This window comes from Lynx canadensis, chromosome B2, assembly GCF_007474595.2.
Source record: "Lynx canadensis isolate LIC74 chromosome B2, mLynCan4.pri.v2, whole genome shotgun sequence".
NCBI lineage: Eukaryota > Metazoa > Chordata > Mammalia > Carnivora > Felidae > Lynx > Lynx canadensis.
This window is the reverse complement of record NC_044307.1, coordinates 67,001,666-67,025,471: the sequence shown is the minus strand read 5'-3', so window position 1 is coordinate 67,025,471 and position 23,806 is coordinate 67,001,666. Positions and strand designations below refer to the sequence as shown.

The 23,806-nt window shown below is 38.0% G+C and overlaps 1 long non-coding RNA gene across 1 annotated transcript; it reads right to left on the bottom strand.

Annotated features, from left to right (window-relative positions):
- Nucleotides 1–1,378: 1,378 nt before the first annotated feature.
- Nucleotides 1,379–23,794, bottom strand: LOC115513345. Its single transcript, XR_003968668.1, has 3 exons — nucleotides 23,731–23,794; nucleotides 17,494–17,597; nucleotides 1,379–1,490 (listed from the first exon to the last, which is right to left on the bottom strand). It is a non-coding gene; the product is annotated as an uncharacterized LOC115513345 (long non-coding RNA).
- Between the last annotated feature and the right edge of the window lie 12 nt (nucleotides 23,795–23,806).

The window sequence follows — 23,806 nt, the reverse complement described above, 5'->3', positions numbered from 1 at the left end:
TTTCACATCCTGTCTTGCCCCCACAAAACCAGCACACCCTTGAGGTCAATGAGAAAGCAGGTTCTCCACCCATTCTTCAATATTTTTTCTTTTGATTACGGCATACATTTCCACTGTCGTATTTTTTTAATATTTCTTTCTTTTTTTCTTTCTTCCTTCCTTCCTTCCTCCTTTCTTTCTTTCTTTCTTTCTTTCTTTCTTTCTTTCTTTCTTTCTTTCTTTTCTTTCTTTCTCTTTCTTTCTCTCTCTTTCTTTCTTTCTCTTTCTTTCTTTCAAGAGACAGAGAGTGTGTGCCCATGTGCGAATGTGTGTGAGCCAGGGAGGGACAGAGAGAGAGGGAGAGAGAATCCCAAGCAGGCTCCAGGCTGTCAGCACACAGCCCATACCAGGGGCTCAATCTCACAAACAAAGCATGAGATCATGACCTAAGCCAAAATTAAGACTTGGATGCTCAACTGACTGAGCCACCCAGGGCCCTGCCCCCCACTGTCATAGTTTAATCATAAGTTTCATCCAATCAAGCTTCAAGGGATGTTATAAGGATATATTTACTCCCATGTGCTAAAATGTGTTTGCTTATTGAACTTTTATCAAATCACAGATTTTTGGAAAAAGGAATTGTATAACAGAAAAGAATAAAACCTATGTGAATAGCACTATATAAATCTGATTCTAATATATTTAGAATATAAACCAAGTATTCAATGTACAAAAATAAAAATGATTTGAAATGGAAACAAAACACAAATGAGTCATGAAGCCAACCATATCCTTGGGTTTGTAGTGCCTAGTTTCACTGTCTTTGCTGACCTGCCTCCAGATCTTAGACTCAGTTCATCCATAATGGCTAGACTTGCCTTTGCCATGCCGTTCCCACCTCAGGACTCAGCCTGAGCCTGTGTGCATTCATACATATTTAGCTCATTTTGGCTTCTGCTCCCCTCCCAGGGTCAGCTGGCCCAAGAGCCACACAGCTGCTGTTCTCAATTCCTTGCTTTCACTGGCACCAAATATATACTTTGACTCCTATAGGGCCTGGTACTCTACCACCACTGAACTAGTCTCTTACAGAAAGATGACATTTTCATTTTCAATACGTTAAAAAATCATATATTAATGAGGACTTCATTCAGATGCCTCTTTCAGTTACTGAAATAATTTATTATTGCATACTGCCTTTTTTCTCTTTTAATTTTTACTTCTTCCATTTATTTTTTTATTTATTTATAGAGAGAGCAGATGTAAGTGGGGGAGAGGGGCAGAGGGAGGGAGAGACAATTTTAAGCAGGCCCCATACTCACCGCGGGGCCTATCACAAGGCTCGACACAAGGCTCGATTCCCAGTTGACCGAAATCTAGAGTCAGACGCTCAACTGACTGAGCCACACAGGTGACCCTCCTTTTCTTTTTAAATTAGCTAGGCACAACCCATGGATCAGGATCACTGGATACTTCATCAGGAATTCTTGGGCTTTAGCTGGGAGGATGGCCTGCCAAGAGAGAGAAAACAAATTGACTCAGGTATCCTGTATGTCCCCAGGAGTCAGTGTAGCAGAAGTTTATTGAAGACAAGGAACATGGCATGCTCTCCTTTTGCATGAGCAAAGAAAAGAAATGAGCAGGGTTCTTCTTCAAAAGTCAAGATAAGATGCCTGCATTTCCCTTCATAGAGATATAGCATCAAAGAGAATCGGAGCTACAGGATTTCTACACAAATGGTGGGTCAACCTTCTCAGCCATGGCAAGGGTCCAGGACAATGCAGAGAGGACTGTTCCTTCTACTCTCTTTTGTACACACAGGGACTAATGGATAAATAGACAGTGTGTCTCGTCCAAGAGTGGGCAAAGTTGAGAAAAACCCAACTGAGAGGGTTTTGTGGTTTGGCTTTGTTCCTTTCTTTTTTTAACTTAAAAAATTATGTGACAACTCCTGACAAGTTCAACACCTACCTCTTTGTTCTCTCCTCCATTCTCTTCCTCTCCCTCACTAGATATTTGACATTGTCCAGAAGCAACCATCATCGTCATTTAGAATATACCCTTCCACTCAGTACTCATACTAGTAAGGTTGAGTACATCTTCACATATTAATTTTCATCTTCTATAAATGGCCTCATGAGATCTTTTCTCCCGTTTGTATTAGGTTGTCTTTTTCTCACAGATTTGTAGGAGCTTTATGTGTGCTGGACTGAAATGTTATCCTAATGTATAAGTTACAAATATTTCCCTCAGTCTCTCTAGTTTTTGTTTATTCTCTCCTCTGTGGTACAGAAATTTGTATTTATGGTATGGGCAAATTTGTCACACTTTTATTTCATGGGCTGTGCCTTCTGTTAAAAAATAATCTCCTCCTACTGCAAAGTCAAAAAGATATTCTCCCATAATTTCTTCAAGTAGTCTTAAAGTTTTTTCACGTCTAGATTTTTAATCCATAAAAATTTTTTCTTTACATACAGTGTGAGGAAGGTATCTGATTTTACTTTTCCATAGGAATCCACTGTCCCAATAAATGGGTTAAATAATGATTCTTTCTTTAATTTATTTGTATTGCCACCTGAACAGACTTTTAGTTCTTCAGTATTTTGTCTGCATTTCTTTCTATAGTAACAAAAATTTTAACTGGAAACCTGGGCATTCAGACTTAAGTACATTTCCCAGCCTTACTTACAGCAGAATGTGGCCATGTTCTGGCCAACAAGTTGTTAGAGGAAGTAGTGTATGCAAACTTCAGGAAATGTCCCCAAAGGGAGGAGACATACCTTCTTCCTTCCTAAACCTCTTTTCTTCTGGTGGAATACAGACATGTTGGCTAGAGCTGGAGGAACCATCCTGAGCCATTAGTTGAGTTTAAGAAATTTGGCCATGCACAGTGGTATAAAAAGTTATAAGAAGTGGTATAAAAAGTTGCTCCCTCACTTCCTCTGCATTAATAGGTGAGAAAGAAATACACATCTATCCTGTTTAGGCCATTGCCATTTTGAGAATTCTGTCTCTCACAGAAAGAAATTCTAACTAATATATTTATATCAATCTGCCACAAATACTTCAGTCTATTTCTAAGCTCTCATTTCTCTTCTACTGACCTATTTATCTATCATTGGACCAGACACCATATGCTTTAATTAATATAGTTTTATATTAAGTTTTAATGTCTAATATGTAAATCACCTCCCCTAGTTCCTTTTCAGAATTGCTTTTGGCAGTTCTTTGACTATTACTCCTCCATATTGACTTTAGAGTCTGTCTAGTTCCATGACAGAAAGTGTTGTGGCATTTTTAGTTGAATTTCATTTAACCTGTAGATAACTTAAGGAGCATCAACACCATTATGAAATTGAATGTTCCCATCCATGGTATCCCATCTAGAGCATGGTATAGCTCTAGATTTATGTTTTTATGTTTTACAATAACATTTTTTGCTTTTTCTCCATAAAGGTCTGCATATCCTTTGTCAGATTTATAGTCCCTGGGGCGCCTGGGTGGCTCAGTCGGTTAAGTGTCTAACTCTTGGTTTCAGCTCAGGTCATGATCTCATGGTTTGTGATGTGAGTTCGAGCCCCATATCGGGCTCTGTGCTGACAGCTTAGAGCCTGGAGCCTGCTTCAGATTCTGTGTCTCCCTCTCTCTCTACCCCTCTCCCACTCATGCTCTGTCTCTCTGTCTCTCTCTGTCTCTGCCTCTGTCTCTCTCTCTCTCTCTCTGAAAAATAAATAAACATTGGGAAAAAAAAGATTCAGGGGAGCCTGGGTGGCTCAGTCAGTTAAGTGTCCGACTTCAGCTTAGGTCATGATCTCACCGTCCGTGAGTTCAAGCCCCACGTTTGGCTCTGTGCTGTCAGCTCAAAACCTGGAGCCTGCTTCAGATTCTGTGTCTCCCTCTCTCTCTCTCTCTGCCCCTCCCTCACTCATATTCTGTCTCTGTCTCTCAAAAATGAATAAATGTTAAAAAAAATTTTTAAAGATTCATAGTCCTTGATGTTATTGTAAGCGGTATTTTTTATTGCAATGTTTAATGGGTTACTGACGGTATAAAAAATACCATTAAGGGGCGCATGGGTGGCTCAGTCGGTTAAGCGTCCGACTTTGGCTCAGGTCATGATCTCACAGTTTGTGAGTTCGAGCCCCGCATCGGGCTCTGTGCTGACAGCTCAGAGCCTGGAGCCTGCTTCACATTCTGTGTCTCCCTCTCTCTCTGCCCCTTCCCTGCTCATGCTGTGTCTCTCTCTGTCTCAAAAGTAAATAAACATTAAAAAAAATTAAAAAAAAAACACCATTAATTTTTGTGTATTAATCTTATATTCAGCAACCCTGCTGAACTCTTATTTGTTCTAAGAGTTTGTCTGCAGAGTCTCTTGCATTTCCTATTAATTACTTTCCATCAAGTAACCATAGGGATGTGGAAAAAGTAGAGTTGAATTGACTCAATGGTGACAGCATCAAGAGTCTTGAAATAGAAGAGTAGTATAGGCAAGAAGTTTGGATGCTAGCAGTAGAGACAAGCCAGTAACATGGTGACAGGATGAACAAGGCAGAGTTGGAATTCTGAGCAAGAATACAAGCTACCACTCTTGAGGGGTATATGTTAGCACTGGAGCCAGAGATAGGGCCATGAAACACAGGAGTTGAGGGAAAGGAGAGTAGAGTCTAAGAAGATTCAAGAATCACAGGCAGTAACTGAACCAGACAACATCACTCCCATAGAGATCATTTAAGGCAGATCAGTTTAGGCCAAAAATAGACTTTGTCCAATCTGAAACATGGGGACAAAAGTTGCTCTGTCTTAGTTGAGACACTGAATGCCACTATGGGAGTCAATACCATTGCTAAGCAGGAAGGTGTATGGCAGAAAAGAGAAGAACGGGATCCCAGCCAAGGATGGATGACTGGAAGCCACTTTAGACTGAAACATTTTGACATCTCATAAACACTGAAAAGAAAGGTAATTTTGTCAGGGCTGCAGTGTCTCTCCAGAGCTTGTAGTTAATAAGCCCTTCTTTACAATTCTCGTCACCACTTCTGAATTCTGTAGTGTTTTACATTTTCATTACGGGGTTATGTGAATTTTAATAAAAGGCTCAGAATATTACAGCAATGCCTCTGAGTTCTAGATGTCTATGTAAGGGGCCCTGAAATCACATTAGGATAGTTAGGAAACAGCTCTACTATCTGGAATAGGATTCTTACTCTTTTCAACCTAAAGGTCTAAAAGCAGAGGGTGCCTGGATGGTACATCAGTTGGTTAAGCATCCAAATCTTGATTTCGGCTGAGGTCATGATCTCATGGTTCATGGGTTCAGGCCTCACATTGGGCTTTGCACTGACAGCGCAGAGCCTGCTTGGGATTCTCTCTCTCTCTCTCTCTCTGCCCCTTCCCGGTGGGCACATCCTCTCTGTCTCTCTCTCCCTCTCCCCCTCTCTCTCTCAAAAATAAATAAATAAATAAACATGAAAAAAATTTTAAGGTCTAACAGTAAAAATCAGGAGGGATGGTAATTGGGACTAGAGGTCCATAAAGTGATAGATGCCAGAACTCATTTGACTTTCATTCTGAATCTAGGAAAAGCCTGCTGCAAATGGTTACCACCATGCCAGTGGCCAGAAAAGTAGCCAGACTTTTAACAACCTCCAGAGACCCAGGGTGCTGCCATTCTGCATCAGCCTGCCACCTAGTGGTCATAGCAGTTTATGCAACATGTTACTAGAGTCACCACATGATCTACCTCATCCTTTTCTGTGCCTCAGAGTCCACGCTTACTGGGTCAAAATAAGGAAAAAAAGGGAAGTAGACATTCCTGTTACAATGTGACATGGCAATAAAGTTATTGATAAAATTATTATGGCAAGATGTTTCCAATAATAAAGAAATGTAACTCTTATACTTGTTATATAATTAGGAGTTTCCTTAAAACAACTGTTTCAGGGTGCATGGGTGGCTCAGTCAGTTAGGCATCTGACTTCAGCTCGGGTCATGATCTCGTGGTTTGTGAGTTCAAGCCCTGTGTCGGGCTCTGTGCTGACAGCTCAGAGCCTGGAGCCTGCTTAGGATTCTGTGTCTCCCTCTCTCTCTGACCCTCCCTTGGTTCTCTCTCTCTCTCTCTCTCTCTCTCTCTCTCTCTCTCTCTTTCTCTCTCTCTCTCTCAAAAATCAACATTAAAAAATAAAAATAAATAAAAATAAAACATTTGTTTCAATGTTACTTGCTTAAACATCAGTGAAATGGACTATCAGTATCCTCAGCTTATGCCACAGTTAGATGATTGGCTCAGCCTTGTAGAATGCTATGAAGGACACAAAAAATGAGACCACAGAGATTTTAGGATTACCATACTGATCTTGAGTAGTCTTATATTCATCACTGTAGACATCAGGGTGGACAAAAGAATTTCAATTTCCTTCAATAAAAATTGAAGATAACCTCAAATAATGCCAAGCTCAACCTTAGAACAAAAGCCATCCTAAAAATACCTTTCACTCATACTTCTTAGAGACTGTAAGTAAGACTAGGTTACTTCTTAAAAAACCTGTAAGTAAGATTAGGTTATTTATTCCAAAATATTTTCCATTGTATTTAGACCTGTGGTATGAAAAGAGGTTACTCTGAACCAACCCAGGGACTCCCAGGATAAACTTGAATGATCTCCCAACTTCAGGTCTCTCCAGAAATAGCAGCTGTAGGGAACAGCAAGCCACCAGGCAGACTCTGGAGTAGTGCTGAGTAGGAATTTCAGGCCCAGGCCTAAATCTGGAGCCCTATTCATGCAAAGTCATCTGGAATAGGGACCATTCATGGCCCTTTCATAGCTTTACCTCTAGATTATATGCACTCAAAAAGCATCATCAACCTTGGGAATGCAAGCTGGTGCAGTCACCCTGGAAAACAGTATGGAGGTTCCTCAAAAAACTAAAAATAGAAGTACCCTATGACCCAGCAATTGCACTACTAGGCATTTATCCAAGGGATACAGGTGTGCTGTTTCGAAAGGACACATGCACCCCCATGTTTATAGCAGCACTATCAACAATAGCCTAAGTATGGAAAGAGCCCAAATGTCCACTGATGGATGAATGGATAAAGAAGATGTGGTATATATATATACAATGGAGTATTACTCGGCAATCAAAAAGAATGAAATCTTGCCATTTGCAACTACGTGAATGGAACTGGAGGGTATTATGCTAAGTGAAATTAGTCAGTCAGAGAAAGACAAAAATCATATGACTTCACTCATATGAGGACTTTAAGAGACAAAACAGATGAAAATAAGGGAAGGGAAACAAAAATAATATAAAAACAGGGAGGGGGACAAAACAGAAGAGACTCATAAATATGGAGAACAAACTGAGCGTTATGGGAGGGGTTGTGGGAGGGGGGATGGGCTAAATGGGTAAGGGGCAGTAAGGAATCTACTCCTGAAATCATTGTTGCACTATATGCTAACTAATTTGGATGTAAATTTTAAAAAATAAAAAATAAAAAAAAAGACACCTGAGACACTTGAGATAGTTGGAAAAAGTGAATTTGGACTGGACACTAGAAGATATTATGAAATTATTGATAACATTTTCAGATGTGATAATGGTATTGAGGTTGTGTTAGAGAATGTCCTTATTGTTAGGAGAAGCATAATAAAATATTTAGGAAAAAAAAAAGTATCATCAACCCAAAACTCCATGATGATGATAGTCTCTAATTTGGAATTAATCAGTGCTACCCTTTCATATATTGGAGTTTTGTTTGTTTTTACTTTTTGTTTTGGTTTTATGCCATAAAAGTTTTTCTCTACTTGCTGACTGTAAATCATTTATTAAAATGAGCCCAGTTTAAGATAATGCTTAGTAAAAAACTGATCTCACATGTTTAAGTGCAAAAAAGGGAGGAAAGGAAAATACACATGAAAGGGTATCTCTCTTTCTCACAATTTAGGAGGATAGGAATCAGCATTCATGGAACACTACCCTGCTCTGGATATTTTGCCATCTTGTATATTACTTAAACCTTCAGATAAACTTGTGAATTTGAGAAGGCAGTACCTAGGTTCAGATCCTTCCTCAACACTTAACCATCTGTGTCCATGAGCAAACTGCTTATCATCTCCAAGCCTCAAGGTCCTTGTCTGTCAAATAGAGATAATACCTGGGAAGAGCCATAAAGATAAAGAACCTGGCACAGGAAACCACCCAATAAACTGTAGTAGACATTAAACTGAAGCCAGGTATTAATTCCATTTTATGGATGATAAACATGTCAGTTCTAAATTGTTTTCAAACCACTGCAACTTAAAAAAAAAAAAAAAGAGGAATAGCAAAAATCTACAATTAGAGCCATATCTAGAAACCATAACAGCTATTGTTCCATTGATTACTACAGAAAAGAGAAAGAAATGCACTAGCATTTTTTTAACTTTTTTTTAAAGTTTATTTATTTTTGAGACAGAACGCGCAAGGGGGGTAGTGAGAGAACAAGTCGAGGGGCGGGGGGATGGTGTGCAGAGAGAGGGAGACAGAGGATCCAAAGCGGGCTGACAGCATACAGCCCCATGAGGGCCTCGAACCCACAAACCATGAGATCATGGCCTGAGATGAAGTCGGATGCTTAACCAACTGAGCCACCCAGGCACCCCTTTCTCTTTTTTTTGTAGATGTCTTTGAAGTAGTCTCTACACCCAACATGGGGCTCACACTCACAACCCCAAGATCAAGAGTCACGTGCTTTCCCAACTGACACAGCTCTTCTAAATTCTACTTTCAGGATACCCAGGTTTGTTTGTTTGTTTTACACATACTGGGTTTATAATGAACTATCAGAAAAGAAAAGATTTATTTTTCCCTACTTTTCTCCAGCTCCTGTCAGAAAAGTTTTCAAGTTTCCTAAGATTTGAGCAAATAATTGCTAGTGCAATTTTGTTTCCTCAAGATAGCTGAAACTATCTCCAGCAATTCCATTCATTCTCAAGGATCCAATTACAAGAACGCAGGGTTTCCTTAGGCAACAATGAAGTTCCATGTATATTTCTGTGCGATGTTTTGGTATTGTTTTTGTATTCCTTTTGAACTTACACAAGATCCAAATTATTACACTGTTAATAAGTTAATTAATATACATCAACCCTGGTCAGGAGACAGCAGAAGGAACTATTCCTATCATTTGCAATGCGATAAAGAACTTAAAAGATCCCTTATGTGTAGGAATTGATCTGAGCAGCACCAGCAAGTTTACCTAGACTGAGGGACAGTTTCCATAGAAATACTAAGCATCTTGATAACAATTTATCAATCCCAAAAAATATATATGACATTAGAAGTTTAGCGATAAAAATATGCATTAGATTTTATGGTTTTCACTACATGAAATATTTTTTAATTTTTTTTAATGTTTATTTATTTTTGAGAGAAAGAGAAACAGAGCACAAGTGGGTGAGGGGCAGAGAGAGAGAGGGAGACAGAATCCCAAGCAGGCTCCATGCTGCCAGCACAGAGCCTGACACGGGGCTTGAACACACAAACTGTGAGATCATGACCTGAGCCAAAATCAAGAGTTGGACTCTTAACCAACTGAGCCACCCAGGTGCCCCTAAAAATATTAAATTTCAGTGTTAATATGTAAAATATAGTAGAATCTTAAAGCCTTTCCATCCAATACGATCTTTTGTATGTGTTCTCTTCAAACATGAAGATGATGATACAAAATCTCTATCAAAAAGCCATGACTTGACAAGAGGAGACAGGTATAGAACTGTTACAGAGGGGGAAAAAAGAGAGACTTAGAATGTTCAACATTATATGTCAATAGGGGATTGCAAATCTAAAAAACAATGAGATACCTCTACAGACCTATTAGAATGGCTGAACTCCAAAACAATGACAATACCAATTGCTGGCGAGGATGTGGAGCAACAGGTACTCCCATTCATTGCTGGTGGGAGTGCAAAATGGTAGTCACTTTAGAAGACAACTCAGTGGTTTCCTACAAAATTAAACATACTATTACCATATGATCCAACAACCGTGCTCCCAGGTATTTACCCAAATGAGCTGAAAACTGAAGTCCACAGAAAAACCTGCTGAAGTGGGGTTGGGAACAAATGGTCAAGAAAGAATTCTTGAGACGTGTTATAGTGCAACTTAGTAAGTTTATTTGGGTAGCATGGAGACAGGACCTGTGGGCAGAAAGGGCTGTCCTTTTGCTGTGTGAAGCTGGTAGTTATATGCTTAGTGCTCAGGGGGAGGGGATGTGCAGGGAGTATTAGATGATAAATGTCTTCTTCGAATTTCTATTTATAAAACTACTTTTGCAACATTTCTCTGGCGCTTATAATTCAGCTTGATATTAACTATCGGTGAAATGTACAGGAAGTCATGAGACCCTTTAAAAATATAGCAGCCAGTACCTATTTGATCCTTAATGAAACTGCAGGGTCAGCCTTCTGGGCTGAAGGTGAACCTTCTTCTGCTTCTATGCCTCATTACTGCAATACATATTTATAGTAGCTTTATTCATAATTGCCAAAGCTTGGAAGCAACCAAGATGTCCTCCAATAGGTGAATAAACGAATTATGACACATCCAATACAATGGATTAGTATTCAACCATAAAAAGAAGTGAGTTATCAAACCAAGAAAAGATGTAAAGGAATCTTAAATGCTTAAGGAAGTTTGCCTGTAAAGACCTCATATTATATGACTCCAACTATATGTCACTCAGGAAAATGCAATATTATAGAGACAGTAAAAAGATCACTGGTTAAAAAACTAAAAAAAAAAAAAAAAGGTAAAATAAAATAAAATACCATTGGCTGCCAGGGGTTGGGAAAGAGGGGTCGGGGAATAGATAGGTGGAGCATGGGGACTTTTTTGGGCAATGAAACTATTCTGTATGATACTGTAATGGTGGATACATGACATTATGCATGTGTCAAAATCCACAGAACTGTACAACACAAAAAGTGAACCCCAATGTAAACTATGGACTTCAGTTGATAGTAATACATTGGTTCATCGATTGTAACAAATGCACCAGTGCAAGATGTTAATAATAGGGGAAACTGGATGGGGTGAGCAAGATTGAGGAGTGGGGCTAATATGGAAACTGTCTATACTTTTGTTCAATTTTTCTGCAAACTTAAAACTGCTCTAACAAATAAAATCTACGGGCACCTGGGTGGTTCAGTCAATTAAGCATCCGACTTTGGCTCAGGTCATGATCTCATGGTTTGTAAGTTCGAGCCCCACATCAGGCTTTGCTCATAGCTCAGAGCCTGGAGCCTGCTTTGGATTCTGTGTCTCCCTCTCTCTCTCTGCTCCCCCTCTCAAAAGTAAATAAACATTAAAAAACAAAATAAATAAAACCTATTAATTTTCTAAATAAGAGAGACATATACACATATCGATGAATTTCAGTTAAAATTATTTTATTGATTTTGATTCTAACTAAATGTGCTATAAAAAGATATCTTTGAGACAACTGAGGAAATTTAAATATGGATGAATGATAGATGATATTAAAGAATTACTGCACGATTTGTTTTGTGTGATCATGGCATCATTATTTTTTAAGCCCTTACCTGAAATGTATGAAAGTATATCTGGAATTTGCTTAAAAACACTCCAGTGGTGGGGCACCTGGGTGGCTCAGTCAGTTGAGTGTCTGACTTCAGCTCAGGTCATGATCTCATGGTTCATGGGTTTGAGCCCCACATCCAGCCCTGTGCTGACAGCTCAGAGCCTGGAGCCTGCTTCTGTGTCTCCCTTTCTCTCTACCCCTTCCCCACTCACACTCTATCTCTTTCTCAAAATCAAATAAACATTAAAAAAAATTTTTTAATAAATACATACATACATACATACATACATACATAATAAAATAGTCCCATGATGGGGTGCTTGGGTGTCTCAACAGTTAAGCATCTGACTCTTAATTTCAGTTTAGGTCATAATCTCACAGTTTGTGAGATTGAGTTCCATGTCAGGCTGTGCACTGACAGTGTAGAGCCTGCTTGGGATTCTCTCTCCTCTCTCTCTCTCTCTCTCTCTGCCCCCCTCCCCAAGATAAATAAATAAATAAACATTATAAAATAGTCCAATGATGGTTTTGGGGGAAAGGAGGACCAGGGGACACAAGTTGGTAGAATGGGAGATAGATGAAACAAATTTGGCAAAATATTGGTAATCATCAGAGTTACATAAATAGTCAATTGAGGTTTATTATTCTATTCTGTCTACTTTTGTGCATGTTTGAAGTTTTTCATAATGAAAAGAATTTTTGGCATGTACTTTAAAATGTTTTTAAGGATTGTGCTGATCTGTTTCCCTCATAACTAAAGGGCATAGGAGACTGGATTAGAACATAGTCTAGGTTTTCAAATAGGACCACCTGCTACACAGTGATGAACACGGACAGGGTGGGAATGATTGGGTGGTAACTGGTATTCTTTTTCAAATGTTGTACTTGCAAACTAATCCAAACATAGGTGACTTTCCTTAAACCTGCATCGCAGCATTCAATTTATACATTCCCTTGCCTAAGTAATCAGAAAAAAGCCAACAACAAAAAACCTGAGACACAGCTGAAGCTATCACTGAAAGTTTCTTCCAAGCTTTACAAAGGTATCAAAGCGTTAACTTCCTTAAACCTGCATCATAGCATTCAATTTGTTCATTTCTGTTCCTTAACTTATCAGAAAATGCCCACAATAAAAACAATGACTCTGAGATACAATTAAAGCTATCAGAAGTAATGAGGTCAGCGGACAGGCACCTACTCCAGTCCAAACCTGCTCCACTTTTTTACAGCTCTCTATGTGTATACTAAAACTGAGCTTTGTTTTCAAAAATATCCTTTACAGTCCACTTGGTACTTTCTAGGACAAAGTGTCTTTAAAAGTTCTTTTACCTTTGTTTGTTTGTTTGTTTTCATATTCATGTCTATCAGCCTTCTAATCCTCTGGGGTTCCCTTTCCCAATCCTTGGACTTGATAGAATCTAGCCTCCTTAGTTCTAACACTACACCCTCTAGCATAACAATTAACCCCATCCTCAGACCCTTCCCATTGATGATGGGTTCAGATGATGGGCCAAAAAACTGACTAACACCTAAGCCAGGCAAATTTTTAGCACCCTAAGAATGAGAAGTTACATAGATGATCCACTGGAAGACGGCATGGGGTCTGGAAAAATACAAACACACATTCTAATCCTTGTGCTTAAGTAAATTCCTCTCTCTGAGCTCAGGTTTCCTTAGCTATAAAATGAGAATATTGTTACCAAAACCTACGAAAGCTTTGAAAATTAAATAATATATGTGTTACCATGGTGTCTGACATTAGTTTCTTCTATTATTAGTTTCTTCTATTTTCTAATACATTGGACCAAAGTGGTGGTAGGTGTGTTTTTACCACAGGTTCTAACTTGTAAGCACTGTTGGCACAGGGTTGTTTTAAGAAATTAGCAGGGCGCCTGGGTGGCTCAGTCGGTTAAGCATCCGACTTCGGCTCAGGTCACGATCTCACAGTCCGTGGGTTCGAGCCCCACGTCGGGCTCTGGGCTGATGGCTCAGAGCCTGGAGCCTGCTTCCGATTCTGTGTCTCCTTCTCTCTCTGCCCTTCCCCCATTCATGCTCTGTCTCTCTCTGTCTCAAAAATAAATAAAACCGTTAAAAAAAAATTAAAAAAAAAAAAAAAAAAGACATTAGCAACCCTGGGGCACCTGGCTGGCTCAGTCAGTAGAGCATGTGACTCTTGATCTTAGGGTCATGAGTTCAAGCTCCACATTGGACATAGAGCTTACAATACAATACAATAGAATAAAAAAGTAATATAAAATGAAATGAAATTTAAAAAGAAATTAACAACCTTAGTTTCTGCCCTTACTCTGATCATCTTTTCTCCTTCAGGCAAAAGTCCTTCCCATGGCTTCACCTTCTACTCCCTGTATCCTTGTATCTTTTTTCCTTATCAATTCACTGATGCCCTCCTCCAGGAAGTGTTGTATGAGGTCTGCCACTGCTGACATTACAGTAGCTAAGCCAACAGTTTGGTTACATGACAGGCAATAATGTAACAATAAATCAAGAGGCTACTGGGATTTTTTTTCCAAATAAACACACATTAATGTAAAAGGAAAGGTAAATTTTAACAGATTTAAAAGCTTTTCTCCAGTTTTCCTATCCCTCAAAATACTTTGGAAACTTTCCCCTAAAACTGTCTTAAGAACCTATTCTTAAATTTCTCTCTTATAAAATCTCATTATTTTATAGTCACCTCTTGTAAGTTAAAACTGAGACCTGGTTTAAGTGCTTTCTTTTATATGTAAGGATGGCACTACATAGTTCATTAATTATGTGTCTTACTGTTGGCTTTTATTTGGGGCTGGGGATTGAATCAATCACATTCTGCAGATTGAGTTTTCTTTTTGTTGTTGTTATTAGATTTGCTATTTTTTTTTTGTATGTTTGTTTGTTTGTTTGTTTCCACAACATTAAAAGGGGTCTATTGATAGAACTGGAATCATCTCACCAACTGATTTGCAGATTGCAATTTTTACTCCTAAGGAACTTATTTAGAAAGATAATCTAAACATAACTGCTTTTCCCGACTTAAATTACTGGAAGAGAAAAACCAGTAAGTGTTCCCTATTAATAGAATACATAAAAAATGAAAATTCAGCTATCCCTCGACTAAAGGATTAATCATAGTCTCTCTAAAAATAGCAAACTTGCATGTGTCATCTTAAATATGATTGGCTTTGTATAAAACTTTAGAAATACATCCTTTGGAAAAATAAGGTATTGCTGTACTAATAGCAGGTTATCATGATGCCCTCACACTTAATTAATATCAATATTCCATTGATCACAGATTTTGTTTTCTGTTATAAAATAACAAGTTATTTTCTAAGCCAGTATATCTTTCCTTACTCAGAATGAATGTATGTGTGGACAGAATTCTGACCAAAAGGGTTACCAGGAAGGGCTGACTCAACAAAGCTGTGGCTTCACATATTAGTTAGAAGAACAGATTTGAACCTTAATCTTCTAATCTGCCTGAGTCATTCAATTTCAAGTTGCTTTGCATGCACTTTTAGCTTATTTCTGAAGGTCATTCTGTTTCTTGCGCTTCTTGTGTGTTTAGCCAGCTGATTTACTATCTGCTCCACTGATATTTCACAACATTTGCAAAATTTGGTTTACTTTCCTTGAAGTTAAAGAGATAAAACTATGACATATCTTCTTTCCAAGTATTTAGATGTTATATATCAGCTTTTTACAGGCTTTTCCCAGAGGCAACATTACTCATAGCTTTTTTTTTTTTTTAATAAAGCTGCTTTTTTGGCTCCCCTACAACAAGGCAATGAAAGAAGATTGATAAAGAAAATGTCATGTGATTTGTAATCAGCATTTGACAACTTCACATACTATATACCTATCATTGAAATGACTTCTACAACTAAGTGAAACTGTACCCAAAAGTTTTAAGATGGAAAGTTAACATATAAAATGTAGAAAATTAAGGCAATTATGGAGACTGGTGGTCCTAGGATTTGAATACCAGAAAAGGCAATAACTCTGAATTGTAATAGTGGCTTTCACTGATCTTGAACAAATCACTTCATTCAATTGCCATCCATTCATTCCCCTCTTTAAAAATGTTTATAATAATACCCACATCTGTGGATATGTTCCAAGAATTACCCAATTATTAGGTTATAAAGCACTAGGAATATTTACCTGTCTTATTTTGTTTACGTCTTGATCACTATCTGAGGACATCTGACAGTACAGCTGCCTAAAGTTAACAGGATATGGGAAAGTATGTCCAGACTATCCATTTTTTAAATTCCTTCCTAAAAATATTATTGCTCTTCTTCTGGAATATATTAATCATATACCACTTGCTCTCTAGAAAATATAAATAAAAACTACATCCTCTTTCATAATTGTTAGACAAATATTTATACTTCTCTTGGACGATAATTGATAAATGTTTCCTTCGAGGTACATCTTACTCAAAAACTCCTTGAATGCAGAAACCATGTTTATACATCTTGTAGACTCCCATAGCAACCAGGAAAGGGCCTCTCACATAATATGAAGCTCCATAAATATTTTTTTCATAAATATTTCTTAAGCTGTTCTCTCTGCTTAGGACGGGGAATGAAAAATAAGTAAGACAAGGTTCCTGTTCTTAAGCAATGACACATATTATCATACTGTCTTAGATAACTCTAATACAATTTGCTATAATAAAAAATGGAAAAGGGAGAGATTGTTAAGAAATCAAAGCTGACATTTTAGTCTAAGGACAAATAACTCATTATACACAAAAGAAGCAAATAGGTAGAGGGAATAACACAAGGAAAAACATTGTACGTATAAGGTTCAGTGAGTAGTCCAATGTGTAAAGCATAGAGCAGATGGCAGGAAGTGGTAGATGAGACTAGAAACAGGGTCCAGTTTGTAAAGGTCTCACATTGTATACCAAAGAATTTGGATTTTATCCTAGAGACAAATGGTCTTCAAAGTTGGGTGCACTCACCCAAGAGCATATGTAAAATTATTCCAGGAAAAATCACAACATCTATTTATATTTATCTTTTCTCATCCTTTTACATTTTGAGTGTTTGATGAGTGTAGTGTGTGTGTGTGTGTGTGTGTGTGTGTGTTATAAAGAAAAATACATGTGTTGGATGCATATTCATAATTTTTATTGATGGAGTACACAATCAAAAAATGTGAAGACCTAGGCAATAAGCTACCACCGAAAGGCTTTTTTTTAACTTAAAATTTTAAAAATCAGATTTATATCTTAGAGAGATAACATTGAGGTACATATAGATGATATAGGCAAAAGAATTTTTTTCAGCCTTATTGAAATATTATTGACATGTAGCATACATAAGTTTAAAGTGTTCAATTTTGATATGATACATGTATATATTGCAAAATGAGTATCACAATAGTTAACACTTCTATCCTATCACATAATTACCTTTGTGTGTGTGTATGTCTGTAGTGATTACATTTAAGATCTACTCTCTTACCTACTTTTTTTAAAGTTTATTTATTTATTTAATCTCTACACCCAACATGGGGCTCAAAGTCACAACCCAGAGATCAAGAATCACCCACTCCTCTAACTGAGCCAGCCAGATGCCCCAACAACTTTTAATTATATAACACAGTATTATTAATTATACTCCCATGCTACACATTACATTAGAATTTATTGTTATAACTGGGAGTTTGTACGCTTTGACTGACATCTCCATTTTCCTTACCGCCCCCAGCCCCTGGTAACCACCATTGTACTATTTCTAGGAGTTCAGCTTTTTTAGATCCTGCATATATGCAAAACATACAGTATTTGTGTTTCTCTGTGTGACCTAGTTCACTTAATATAATGCCCTCAAGGTCCATCCATGTTGTCACAAAAGACAGATTCCTTTCTTTTTATGGTTAAATAATATTCCATATTCTTCCACATTCATATTCCATACTCACTTCAATATTCCATTTTATATATGTTACATATCACATTTTCTTTATCCATTTCTCTGTTGATGGCTCCTTAGGTTGTTTCTAGATCTTGGCTATGGTGAATAATGCTGCAAAAAAAAAAAAAAATGCTGCAATGAACATCAGGGGTGCAGATATCTCTTTGAGATAGTGTTTTCATTTCCTTCTGATATATACCCAGAAGTGAGATTGCTGGATCATATAGTAGTTCTGTTTTTAATTTTTTGAGGAATCTCCATACTGTTTTTCACAGCAGCTGTACCAGTTTATGTTCCCACCACCAATGGTGCGTGAAAGTCCCTTTTATCTCTAATCCTCACCAATACTTATCTCTTGTCTTTTTGATAATAGCCATTCTGATAGATGTGAGATGATATCTTATTGTGGTTTTTTGATTCATATTTCCCTGATGATCAGTGATGTTGAGCATCTTTTCATGTACCTTTTGGCAATTTACATGTCTTCTTTGGAAATATGTCTACACAAGTCCTTTGTCTAGTTTTTAATACTATTGCTTGGTTTTAGTTTTGCTATTGAGTTGTATACGTTCCATATATATTTGGATATTAACCCCTTACCAGACAGATGGTTTGCAAATATTTTCTCCAATTTTGTAGGGTATCTTTATATTTTGCTGATTGTTTCTTCTGCCGTGCAGAACATTTAGTTTGATATAGCTCCACTTATTTAAGTTTTTATTTTGTTGCTTATGCTTTGGGTGTCACGTCCAAAAAAAAATCATTGCAATGACAGATGTCAAGGAGATCTTTTGGGATCTTTTACAGTTTCAGGTCTCACATTTAAGTCTTTAGTTTATTTCAAGTTAAATTTTGTGAGTAGTTTAATATAGGGGTCCAATTTCATTCTTTTGCATATAGTTATCCACTTTTCCAACACCATTTATTAAAGAAACTATCCTTTCCCCATTGACTATTCTTGGCTCCCTTGTCAAACATTAGTTGACCATATAGGTGAAGGTTTATTTCTGAGCTCTCAAGTCTGTTCTATTGGCCTTTGTGTCTATTTTTAATGCCAGTACCATACTATTTTGATTATGATAGCCTTGTAATAAAGTTTGAAATCAGAATTTCAAAAAGATAATGTAAGAGAGAAATATTTTTTAAAAAGAAAGAAAGAAAAGAAAAAGAGAAGTATGGAGAAGAGAATAGAGTGGAGGGAAACCTTAGACTTTAAAAAAAATTTTTTTAGTGTTTATTTATTTATTTTTGAGAGAAAGGGAGAGAGAGACAAAGTGTAAGCAGGGGAGAGGCAGAGAGAGAGGGAAACACAAAATCTGAAGCAAGTTCCAGGCTCCGAGCTCTCAGTACAGAGCCCAATGCAGGGATCGAACCCACGAACCATGAGATCATGACCTGAGTCAAAGTCGGATGCTTAACCGACAGCCACCAAAGCACCCTGAAACCTTAGACTTAATGGAAATTTTTCCATCAATCATATCTTTTAAAAATATTTTAACATTCCTCCTTAAATAATTATACCTAAGTCACTAAGTTTAGTTGATACCCTTGTATAAGTTATAAAGATATGAGAAAAAAATGGTTAGTGGAATTTAACTCACATAACTGTATGAGGAAAAGATCTCCAGATGGTGAAGAGTTTCTTTATAAATAATAATGTGATACAATTTAAAGAAAATAATTACTAAATCCTAGAGATTCAAACCCATAAAATGACAAAATTAACCCTCAGAAATCAATTCTCAGATGATTGTCAAGTTTGGCAAAACAAAACAGAACAAAACAAAAAATTGAATAAAACATTTCAATTACCAATACAATTCAATAATCATGATAATTACTGATTATTTATTTTAGAGAAAAAGCTAGGAAAAAGAAATGATGATTTTATAGGACCACACTGTTCATCCAAAAATTATTATAAGGTTTAATATTTCTAAATTTAGTGGTTCAAATATTGTCCTCCATTCAAATTTTTACTCCCTGTATATTTCTATCTACTTGTAATTCTCACCTTAGTAGTCTCACCAAGGCCAAAATAATAAGGCACTGTGAAACATGATAAGCACAGTGAAAGAACAGATGCTAGGAGCTGCATAGCCTGCAAAGGTAAATAAGATGTGGTCCCAGCTCCTAGGAAACCCAAAGTCTTAAAAGGGAGCTAAGACAGTTACACAGCCAACTACTAACTACATAACTCCAGAGAGAATGTGATATGTATTTTTAAAAAGATATAATGAAAGTCAAAGGGAGTTCCTAGCATGGGTAAGCTCATTTTGCAAAACAAACTTAACAATAAAAATTGTAATAGCTAACATATATTGAGACTTGCTACCTACCATGTACTGTGATGTATATGCATTACATTATTTAATCCTTACAAAAACCCTATGAGGTTGTTTCTACCATTATCTTCAGTTTATGGAGGAGGAAAACAGCTAAAATCTTTTGAACTTGGCACTCTGCCCAGACGTCTTTTTTGTTTTGTTTTGTTTTCCCTATCCAAAGACATTATTCTGGGAGCACCTGGGTGGCTTAGTCAGTTAGACATACAACTCTTGGTGTAGGCTCAGGTCATGACTTCACGTCACGGTTTGTCAGTTCAGGCCCCACTGTCAGCATGGAGACTGCCTAGGATTCTCTCTCTCCCTCTCTCTCTTCCCCTCCTCCGCACTCTCTGTCTCTCACAATAAACTTAAAAAAAAAAAATTAAAGGCATGAGGGAAAAATAAACCCTCATATGGTCTAGAGCTGCTCTGTCCAATATGGTGCCCGCTCCACATGTGGTAACTGAATGCTTGAAACATGGCTGATCCTAATGATGATGTGCTATAAGTGCAAAATACACAGAGATATTGAAGATTTAGTACTAGAAAAAGAGTGTAACATATCTCACTAATAGTTTTATATTGATTAGATGTTGAATTGATAAAATTTGATATAATGTGTTAAATAATATATAGTATAAAATTCATCTCACCTTTTTTGTTTCTTAAGTTTTAATGTAGCTATTAGAAAATTTTAAATTATATATGTAGCTTTCACTATATTTCTATTCAAAGCATCAGTTTAGAGTGTTGATAAAACAAGGAATTACCAACCAAAAAATAAATAAATAACATTGACAACAATCCTCTATGGTAGTGAGCAATCAGGAAGTAAATGCCAGAAATGAGGGCAAAAAAAGATGCCATCTTATGCTTTTTTTTTTTTTTTAAATTTCTCTCTGGAACATTATAAAACAACACAAAAGTATTTTCTCTGGGTTTAGAATCCATGACAATGCAGTAGCAAGAAATACATCCAGCACCATCTTGGTTTCTAACATCATTCATTTTGGAGAAATGGCAGGAGCAGAGGCTATACAGGCTGAGCCTAGAATCTGTTTGTTTATTTTGAGAGAGAGAGAGAGAGACGGGGAGGGGCAGAGGGAGAGAGAGAATCTTAAGCAGGCTCCATGCTCAGTGTAGAGCCCAACGTGGGGCTTGATCCCACTACCTTGGGATTACGACCTGAGCCAAAATCAAGAGTCAGATGCTCAACTGACAGCCACAGAGAAGCCCTTAAAACATCTTACTAAACCAGAAAGTAAGGTAGAGATAAAAACAAAACACAACAATGGAGACATGCAAAAGGGACACAGGAACCAACTGAAAGATCTTCCAATCACCAACTTGGAACAATTTGAGCAACAAAATAAGTAACATAGTGTTGCATTATAACCCAAAGTATAAAATAAATAACCATGGGCCTGTAATATAGATAAATACTTCAATGAATGAATGAATGAATGAATGACTATGAGAGAATACACAAATCTCCCATACAAAAGAATTCTGCTCTTCAAAGACTTAGAGAATAACTCCCCTATCCCTTAAGTGTAAGCTGCATTACTGACTTCTACCAAAGAAAAAAGTTGGAAAGGGAGGAGGGGAAAAGGAGTAACTTTACAGGGGGGAAAGCTGACAAACATGGTCTCAGGCATGTGATGAAGCTTAACATCACCAGTGATAATCATCAGTGATAAGTTATATTGACAGCACATTCCCTTGAAATTACAGGATGAGAATGGCACTTTACCTCTGCAGTCTTCCCCCAGTCCAATTACAAGAAAAACATCAAACAAACCCAAATTGAGAGACTTTCTACAAAAACTACCAGTACTCTACAAAATTGGCAAGGTCAACAAAAACAAAGAAAGTCTGAGAAACCATCAGTCTACAGGAGCCTAAGGAGACACAGTGACTAAATGTAAGTGTTATCCTGGATGGGATCCTAGGACAGAAAAAGAACATTAGGTAAAAACTAAAGGAATCTGAATAAAATATGAACTTCAGTTTTTTTTGTTTTTTTTTTTAATTTTTTTTTTCAACGTTTATTTATTTTTGGGACAGAGAGAGACAGAGCATGAACGGGGGAGGGGCAGAGAGAGAGGGAGACACAGAATCGGAAACAGGCTCCAGGCTCCGAGCCATCAGCCCAGAGCCCGACGCGGGGCTCGAACTCACGGACCGCGAGATCGTGACCTGGCTGAAGTCGGACGCTTAACCGACTGCGCCACCCAGGCGCCCCTGAACTTCAGTTTAATAACCTATCAATACTGGCTAATCAGCTGTGACCAACATATCAAAGTATTGTAAGATCTTAAGAGGTCAAACCAGGTAAAGAGTAGAGGGCACTCACTGTACTGTCTCTGCAACTTTCCTATAAACCTAAAACTCTTAAATAAAAAGCATATTTTTAAAAATGGGGGAGGCCTCTTCTGGTTTGAAATTTTTCATATATGTTGGAATCCTTATTCCAAGTCTTCTATAAACTTGTTATTCATTGCTTCTTAGCAATACAGAATCTCAGGCCCATTCCAGATGTATTAGTCAGGGTTTCCTAGAGAAACAGAACCGAGAGAGAGAGAGAGAGAGAGAGAGAGAGAGAGAGAGAGAGTTATATAAGGAATTGGCTCATGCAATTATGAAAGCTGGGAAGTCAAATCTGCAGTGTGAACCTGCAGCGTAGACACCCAAGAGAGACTGTGTTGCAAATGATGTGTAAAGGCAGTCTGCTGGACAACTACCCCTTGGCTGGGGAGTGGGGTCTTTTGTTCTATTCAGGCCTTAGATTGAATAAATTCAACTCACATTATAGAGGGCAATCTGCTTTAGCCAGAGCTCACTGATTTAAATGTTAACCTCATCCAAAACACCCTGCAGGTTGACACATAAAATTAACTGTCACACCAGAGCTGATAGATCCGAATTCGCATTTTAAGAGGCTCTGCGGGGTAATTTCACCCATAGTCAAGTTTGAGTGGCATTGCTGTAGAAGACTCCAAAAAGGCCAGAATCCCACCCCCTACCCCCCTTGAAGAGCTTACAATCTGCATTGTCATTTCAGTAACTCAGAAACAAGGCTTGATTTGTTGTTTTCACTTGGTAACTCTCCTGGCATTTACTGATCTGGAGGTGAGAGAGAACCTCAGAAATCTTCACCCTCCGTGCTGGGTAAGGTTAACCCTCCCATTCGGTCCCTCATGGATCTCACCAAGCCCCTGACCTGGTTTTTACTGGTCTGTGAGTCTTCCCCGACTACACTGAACTCCCCAAGGTCATCTACCACATCTTATTTTTCCTTTCTCCAGGACTTTATTACTCACGATAACAGCTCAACTGAAACCTGTGGTCAGGACCGCAGGCCCACCTCCGTCCCACTCCCACTGCCCCATCCCCCAATTCCCCACCCCACCCCCTAGGCAGACTGGTCCCTTTTACTCTTTCCCAGAGTCAGCAAATGCCAGAAGCTGCTATTCGAATTAGAACTAGGGAGACATTACACACACATATTAGAGGATTCTATAAATTGAATGTGAAACTGACAACATTGGCTTTTTTGACCCACAAAATCAGCTATTTCATAGGAACGAACAATATGTGTCCATTCAGTTTTTTCCTCCTCAAAAGCTACTTTAGGGATAATATGCTGGGCGGGTAGATAGTACCAGGATTGCTGATATTCATGGCAATTTACTACTGATAAATGAACGTCAAATACACACCACCCACTTCTAAATTTGCCCCAAGCCCTCCCCCTTAATTATGCGCGATTCGAGTCGTTGCCTCCTGAAGGGTCCCATTCAATCCGGCTCCCGCAGGAGCAGCCCCTAAACTTTACAAGGGAGAGCAAGAGGGGTTTTCCTCAGAACACCGACGATCCGACAAGCCCAGAGCCCCAGGGCCGAGAAAACACTGACCTCGCCCCGCCAGGCCACAACTCCCAGAATTCTGCTTTCCCCCGCCCAACCGCTCCAGAGTTGCCCGAACCTAAGA